At 54.1% G+C, this 8219-nt stretch overlaps 1 long non-coding RNA gene across 1 annotated transcript; it reads right to left on the bottom strand.

Annotated features, from left to right (window-relative positions):
- Positions 1-1945: 1945 nt before the first annotated feature.
- On the bottom strand, positions 1946-7914 carry LOC123787192 (uncharacterized). The gene is made up of 3 exons (XR_006778129.2): positions 7738-7914; positions 3362-3495; positions 1946-2027 (listed from the first exon to the last, which is right to left on the bottom strand). It is a non-coding gene; the product is annotated as an uncharacterized LOC123787192 (long non-coding RNA).
- Positions 7915-8219: the final 305 nt, after the last annotated feature.

The following is an 8219-nucleotide window of genomic DNA, read 5'->3' as shown; positions in this document are numbered from 1 at the left end:
TGGAGCCTGACACATGATTTCTGCTTATTCGGTGCTGCCTTCCTCTAGTCTCCTAGGGATGTGAAGGAGGCGGAGGGAGGGACCAGTCAACTGGACCAGGGCTCCTTTGCCCAAAGGTGACGTTGCCCCAGTGGGCTCTTCAGGGACCAACCCAGCACAAGGTCCTAGTTTTGGGGGTCCTGTAGCTGAACAAGAGAATGCCGATTGCATACCATGTTGGTCTGTTGAAGAGGCGGACCACTAGCATTTGTCGTGTATTATCTCATTAAATCCACACAACAAACCTAGTAGAGGGGGACTTTCTTCGACTTCACAGTTGAAGAGACTAAGGCACAGAGAGGTAAGGTCACGTGTCCCCGTCAAACCACTAGCAACAGGTGCAGCCAAGATTCGAACCCAAGCAGTCTGACTGCAGCATCCCGGGGTGACGCCATTGTACGTGCTGCCAAACCGGCTCATTCTAGGAATTTCCCTTCTTGCCACAACATTAAGAACCGAGCTGGAGGCCATTCTGCGTGAGGACCAGCTCCTCTCCTCCCTGTGTGAAGAGAGGGAGTTGGGATCCAAGAGAAGAGGAATTCCAGAAAAGACACTGCCATATTGGCTAGTTTTCCTTAATGCTCCCCAGGCAGGGAGCTCTGACTTTTGATTTGCCAGGTGTGTCTCTGTTGTTCTAATTCACACCAGAGTCAGTCTTCCGCCAGAGCCCTGCCTGTAGCCGCAGTCCCCAACCCCATGGCTGGGGCCAGTTCTCTGGGAGAGCCAGAGAGGACAAAGCAAGAACCAACCAGGGGTGGCGTTTCCTGTGATGATGTTCCCTTTGCCTCATCTATAAAAAGCTCCAGTGTGATCTATCCCATCCACGGTGGAGTCCAGGGTGGCAAAGTGTGCGGGAGGAGGAAAAAATCAAGCTGAAACAGCTCCTCTTTGCCTCCCTGGATTCTCTTCCAAAATGCTGTCAGCACTGCCAGTTGGAAAATATTTTTCTCCCTCCCTTTGTCTTCTTTCTTATTTAAAAAAAAAAAAAAAAGCCATCTGGTGTCAAATTCACTCCTGGCACATCATAAAGGGTAGCACTAAAAATGTCCCTGAAAAACTAAAAGCAAAACCACAGCAGTACACATGGGATTTAATCTCGGCATCCTAGAATTTCAGAGTGGCCAGGGGCCTCGGGGATCCAACCTTTCCCGGTACACAGGAGGAAACTGAGGCTGGGGGGTGGGGTCAGTCTCTCAAAAATGTGTCTTGAGCGCCTACTGTGTTCACAAGGCACTCTTGGGCGTGGGAGACCCATCGGGAACAAAAAACCCAAACTCCCTGCGCCTCGGAGTCTTCAGTGGGCGGTTCTTGCCCGGTCCTGGGGCCTTCCTCGGCCCCGCGTTCCCCAACTGCCCGGGGGCGGGCGCCGGGCTCGGGCCATCGCAGCCCCACGTCGCACCAGCGGCCGCCCGCGTGGTTGTCACCTCCAGGCCGCGGGGCGTCGGGCGGCGCCGCTTCCCGGGCCGGACCGCTGTTTACATTTGGGCAAAGTTCGCCGCGCGCCGCCCCGGCGCGGTCCCCGGCGGCTGTCGCCGTCATCTCCGGCCGCTTCCTCTCGCCGCCGCTTTGGCTCCGCATTCCTCAGAGTTGAGCAACAACTTTCCCTCCGAAGGCGGCTGGGCCGGGGCCAGAGGGGCGCGGCCCGGGCCTCGGTGCCTCCCGCGGCACCCCAGGCGCGGGTCTCGGTGCAGAACGCGGCGGGGGTCGCGCAGTCCCTGCGCTCGGGAGCGGAGGCTGCGCAGGGGTGGGGGTGAGGGGCTCAGGGCCCAGCGCAGCTCTGAGTTCCCGCCCGCTGTGGCAGGATTGCCTGAGCACTGGGTCGGTGCGTGGGCCTGATCCTGGCCTTGATCGTGGAGCTGGTGGTCCTGCACGGTGTGAGCACGCAAATTTTGCTTCGAGTTTCTCTGCCAATTCTGAGGATTCTTTGACGACGGAGAGACGAAGGTTTGTAGAAACTACAGAAGAGCGGTCCTAACCTAGTTCTTGGCCTGAATGCAAATATTTACAACAATCATATTAATACAGGCCCTTGAACTAGACTGTCATGCATCCTGAGCGACAACGTATTTCTGGGACAAAGTTGGCTTCTCACTATTTCCCTTATTTTAGGAAGTAGAAAGCCCAGGCCTGTAGTTCCATGACTGATTAGAAGCCAAGGAGTTAGCCCAACTGAGCGCCCTCTCTGGAGCCACCTCAGGCTTGCTCAAGCAAAGCCCTTCCTGCACCCTGATGTGACCTGAGTGCTGGAGCCCCGAGGAGGGGCTGTGAGTAGGTAATATTAAGCTCTCAACCCACTAAAATATAAGCCCCAGTGGGGATTTGGCTATTTTGTTTACTGCAGTATCCCAGGGTCTGAAAACAATGCTTGGCACATAGCAGATGTTCAATAAATACTTGTTGAGTGGATGAATGACTCTGGTAAAGGTCCTCAGGTTCCTAAGAATGAAACATGTATCCTCCCTTCTTGCCCCTTTACCTTCCATTGAAACTCATGCTTGCTTTCTCTTCCTGCCTCTTAAATCTTGAGCTTAGGTTTTAAAGTGTGTGTGTGTGTGTGCGTGCGTGCGTGTTTTATTTTAGTTCATTTGGAATAATTTTAGGCTTACAGAAAAGTTGCAAAGATAGTATAAAGAGTTCCCATATACTCTTCGCCCAGCTTCCCCCAAAGTTAATATCTTACATCACCCTGGTACATTTGTCAAAACGAAGAAATTAACATTGGTGCAATACTATTACCCAGACAACATACTTTACTTGGATTTCATGTTTTTTCACTCAGATGCTTTTTCTGTTCCAAGCCCCAATCTGGGATATCTCCTTGCATTTTGGGCTGGAAGCCTTTTAATGTGTAATCTAGATCTCATCGTGTAGGGTCTCTCTCCTTGGCAATAATGCAGGAGACAGAGTCCCTGGCATTGGACTGAGCTTCCTGTCCTGGGGCCTAGCAAACACCTTGAGCCATGGATTTCCTGAGAGTGATATTAAGGGATTCCTTCTGGGTCTCCTTGCGGGCTCTGGGAGCGTCTGGTACAAATCCAGACCCAGAAGCCTGCCCTGGGTCTCCCCTCTCTGCCCGCACACCCCCCCACGCATATACCAGAAAGAAGACGGACATCGTGCTCCAGGTGTGACCCGCGTCTGCGTTTCCTTTGGGACCTGCCTCTGGCACCCATTCCTTGGTCTTCATGTGGGACAGACCCCATTCACTTCTCCCCAGCCCCACTCTCCTTTTCCCCCATCCTGGAATCCTCTTCTAGCCCGAAATCCCCAGGGAAGCAGCTGAGGTTTCTGCTTTGGGCCACGTTACTTGCTCACAGCTCACCATTGAGCTGGCCTTGGGATTGGAGATGAACGAAGTGAGGGACAATCCGTTTATTCAGTTGGCAAGGATTTCTTGAGCCTGGTTGAGTCACAAAGATGAACAGTTCTGATCCTTGCTCTCTGAGGTCTTACGGTCTGGAGGAAGAGACAGGTAATATGAACAAATAATCGGGAACATGCCTTTATAGAGATAGTGTGTGTACACACTTTGGGGCAGCACTTAGGGGCAGAGCCTGGTCACTTAGATCGTGGAGGAACATTGGGACAGCTCCTGAAGTCATGCTTGAGTTGGGTCTTGAAAGACGGATGGAAATTGGTGGGTGTTCAGGAAGGGGGCAGGGAGAGGAGAGAAGGGCGCTCCTAGCAGAGGTGAAGGCAGGTGTGAGAGTGCTGGTGCATCGAAGATTGTCGGGGAGCATTGGGGACCTGCAGAGTGGCCCAGTGTGGCTGGAGCGTGGGAGTGTGTAGGGGATGGCACGAGAGGGACAAGCAGAACAATCGGGTGTTAGGTTCCACAGTTAGGAGTTTAAACTTTGTTCAGTGGCTGGTGAGGGCTATGAGCTCATTTACTTGTTAGAATGGTCACTTGGGCGCCTCTTTGGAGCCTGGACTCTGGGTGAGAGGTAACAGGGTCTGAAACAGGGCAGCGGAGTTGGGGCGGAGGGGACAGACACCAGAGAAGCTTAGAGGCAGGGCTCCACCAGTGACTGGATGGTGAAGTGGGGTAAGGGGTAAGAGGAGTTAGGGTGACTTCGGAGGGAGATCTGGTTTGCGGGATGAAGAGGAGAGGGATGGGGGTGGGCTGGGGTGGGGGCATGTGGAATGACCTGGAGTTGTTTTCACCACACACACAAGCATCTTGAGTGGGGGTGAGGATGCGTATTGCACACATGGCCTGGCTGGGTCCCAGCCTTCTTGCCCAGAGGAGGACCGTCTCAGGGCAGGGGGGCAGTTGCAGAGCAGGCCAACTGAGGGTTGTGGTTCTAGGGGGATCTGACCTGGAAGACCTTGGTGGGGAAGTGGGGAGGAGGGGATCTGGAAGAGATGGGGTGGGGAAAGAGAAGGGGTGCGGTTTGGTTCAGGGAACTGAGGAGAAAGTCACCAAGTCACTCCAGATGCAGAAGCTAGAGGAGGTCTCAGCACCCTCCTCTAATGTGGGGACTGACTCGGTGGGACCAAGCCGTCCATGGGGCCCCGGCGAACACTCAGAGCTGAGGAGGTGAGCCGGTGCAGTGGCTCCCCCATGTCTGGGCATTTCAGGACCTGCTGGGATTCTGGAAGTGGCTGAAGTTCACGTGAAGACCACTCCCTCTGGTTGTGGGAGGGGCAGAGGCACCTGAAAACACCTGTGCGCACAGTTCAAGTAGCTGGGAAGGGACATGTGGCAGACTTTCAGTACCTATCCCTGCAGAAACCCTGATTCTTAGCTGGACACTGTTGAGAATTGTGAACATCTGTGATTTTATCCTATTTATAAGCTAGCACGCTGGCCCATGTCATAGCTGCTGGCAGGAGCGGAGGCTCCTGGGCCTGGGACGAGGGACGTTTTATTGTTCTCAGTAATAGCAGTAGGACGGCAGCAGCCTCAGTTCCTGCGGGGCTTCCCAAAGAGAGCCAGGTGATGCCTGGACACACGCCTGCCGGGTGCATTTCTGGAGAGGAACTCAAACTTGGGGAAACCGAATCTTTTATAACGGGCAGCATGCCTGCCCTTTGCTCTAGGGGGAGGCACTGTATACCTTCTGTGCACGGTCCCTATCCTGAAAACGATAGTCTGGAACAAAGGGCAGTCAGCATTTCACTTGTAAGACGTGAAGAAGTGCAATAGAACTGTGGAGAATTGTCTGCCAGCAAACACACGGCCACATGCAACAAACAATACATTTCCGAGCCCCTCTTGCAGCTAGGGTAACCTTATCTAAGTCGTGGTCTATTAACTATAAGTGTTTGTGTGACAGCTTCTGGGAAATTGCAAAAGATGGCTGGCATGTACCCTGGGTTCCTTCTCCTCATGTTCTTTTTTCCTGATGGCTGGAATGTGGACATGATGTTGGTGTGTGAGCAGCCATGTTGGGCCAGGAGTGGCACAGAAAGCCTAAGGATGGCAGAGCCACAAGATGCAAGAGGCCCAGGTCTCTGACGGTGCTGGAACTTACAAAGGAGGTCTGTGCTGATTTTCTTCAGACTTCTTTATGTGAGGGAAAAATAAACTTCCATCTTGTTTCAACTTTTTTTTTTTTCTTTATGCAGCCGAATTTGGTTCGGACTGATACAGGGCCAGCACAGAGGAGGACCAGTAGAGGGTTAAACCCGTCAGCAGAGAGAAGGGTCAGGGGCACTTTTCCCTCTTTCCCTCACCTCAGCCTCAGCGGTGACAGGGGGAGGGGATGGGGAGTCACCTCTGGCTTGTTCACCACCCACTGGTGATGCCCCATTCACAAGGGGGCCCAGGCTGGCCACGCGACCCAGCAGCGTCCATTGGAAGGCAGCAAGCAACAAGCTGGCTCCATTCACAAACCCTGTCCTCCTTTGAAAACCAATCACCGTGCAAAGCGTGACTGGGTGGTGGCCAGCGCTGGCCCGTCTGTCACGCCCTTTCAGAGGGCCCAGTGAAGGCAGCCGGCCTGGGCAAGCCAGCCCCTTTCCCTTTGTACCCCAGGGACACACACTGTAAGGAGATCACAGCGCCTACTGAATTATTCAGAGCTGCCCTGAGTGTCAGTTTTATTATAAACATGCAGATTGCTCCGGGCTCCAAACTTCCAACCCTCCAGCACCATCTCCCTCCAGGATTTTCCACTGGCTTTGTGCCTGTGATTCTAGACTCCCCAGGTCTTGCCGGCCTAATTTGCCTTTGACTGGTTCCTACCTGCCGCCAGGCGTGAAGGCCTCAGTGCCCTTTACCCGCTGCATCTTCGGGCCCCATTCTTTGCTCAAAGACTGTCCTCCCTGCCTCCTCAGCAGTCCTGCCTCTTCCCTGTCTCTTCCTGGCTTCACCGCCCCAGCTGGTGACATCAGACTCTCCTGTTGGGGACATGCGGGTAGCAGGATCTTCCAGGGCTGTGGGCCTCCCGCTAGACACTAGGCCTCGTGAGGCTTTGCGGTCCCCCTCCCATCCCCGTGTTCTTGCCCCAGCTCGGCCTGTCCCCTTCCCCACAGCTCCCACTTCCCAGTTCTCTCTCGAGTTGGTCTGGAGAATACCCCCCAGCTGGTAATGAGGCAGAGATGGTGACGCACATTTAAGAGTAATGAAATGCAGTGATATTTCAGGCCTGACAGGCCTATTTCTGGCAGCCTTCGAATTCAAGTGCGAGGCTTTGTACGCAGCTGCTACTAGGAGCCTTCTGAGTTTTTCTAAAGATGTGAATAAAGCTTCCAGGGTTTCGGCTCAGATCGCTGGGGCTATTTATCCTGCTGCTGCTTTCATTGTACCTTTTTATTTGAAATTTGAGAGCTTTTAGATGAAGGAAACACAGCAGCAAGTGCAAAGCATACAAAATATCCTGGTGGGGGGGAATGTCCTGGTTTTTCTCTGCGCTTGTCCCTGCGGCTCTGAGGGGGAAGAGCTGCTCGCAGGGCTTCCTAGCATGGGGAGCCTTGCCTCTGTCTCCCCTCGGAGTGCCGTCCTCCTGGATTCTTGCCCCGTTGCAGCAGGGAGTGCGGCTGCTGGAGAAAGCTCTAGGAGGGAGTCCCTGCCACCAAGATTGATGGGGCTGGGCGTGGGCCGGCCCTCCCTCCCGGCCTCACGGCTGTGAGCCGAGTCTATGCCGTGCTGGGTTGGGGAATGTGGTAGGAAGAAGCAGATCCACTCTGCCCAACAGTGACAGCTCATTTCCCCGATTCCAGCCAGAAAAGCCAGCCTGCTCCTTCCCCTCTCTGCACCCACCCCCACACCCCCAAGGCCCCCAGGAAAGTTGCAGCCACCCATGAGGAGAGGCCGTGTAGGGCATGGGCTCTGCCGTCAGACGGACCTGGGGGTGTATCCCGGCTCTGTGCGCCAGCGGCAGGGCCCAGCGCAAGCCACTCACCCTTTCTGGACTTTGGTGTCCCCACCTGTAAAATGGGGATCACGAAGCATCATTTCCTGTCCTCGTGATGTATGGAAGGTACCGGCCACATAGCAAGTGGCCATGTCTATTCTCAATACTGAAGCCGTCTCAGGAGTCAGGAGAGCTGGGTTTCCTCCCGGCATGGCCAGCATGGGCCACGTCCCTTTTCCCTGCCGCAGCAGCGGAAAGAGAAGGGGCTTCGGGGTCAGACAGAACTAGGTTACGACCCCACCTCCCTCTTTTTCTGGTTTTATGAGCTGGGGCAGGTGGCTTCGCCCCCTCCATCCCAGTGTCCTCGTCCGACAAAACAGTGGTCGTGAGCACTCACCTCAGAGTCGCGGTGAGGGTTCAACGGAGTCGCGGTGAGGGTTCAAGGAGATCATCTTTATACGGAATCCACACGGTGCCTGGCAAACGGAAGGTGTCGTGTCAGTAATGGCCCCCTTTCCGCTTCCCTTCTCCTCCCTCTGCTTCTGTTCAAAGGAGGGAAGGTTCAGATCCAGCCACCAGTTCGCCGGAAATGCGAGGGGAAGACAAACATGTCAAATGTCAGCAGGCAGGGGGAGACCGTTGGCAAAATCCAGAATTGGGGAAATTCCAGAGGAGGGATGACCCAGAATCTTCAATGAGTAAATACCATGAGAGAGGAAGAGGGAGAACCAAATGGGATGTGTGGACCCCGTGTGGATCCTGATTCGGACAAACCAACTGGGAAAAAATTAAGAGACCAGTAAGGAAATTGGGCTAATGGCTGGATATGTGATAACGTTAAGTAATTGTTATTTTTTTTAGGTGGGATAATGGTATTGT

Source organism: Ursus americanus, chromosome 17 (genome assembly GCF_024610735.1).
Source record: "Ursus americanus isolate L20-20 chromosome 17, mUrsAme1.1.p, whole genome shotgun sequence".
NCBI lineage: Eukaryota > Metazoa > Chordata > Mammalia > Carnivora > Ursidae > Ursus > Ursus americanus.
This window is presented reverse-complemented; position numbering and strand designations above follow the sequence as displayed.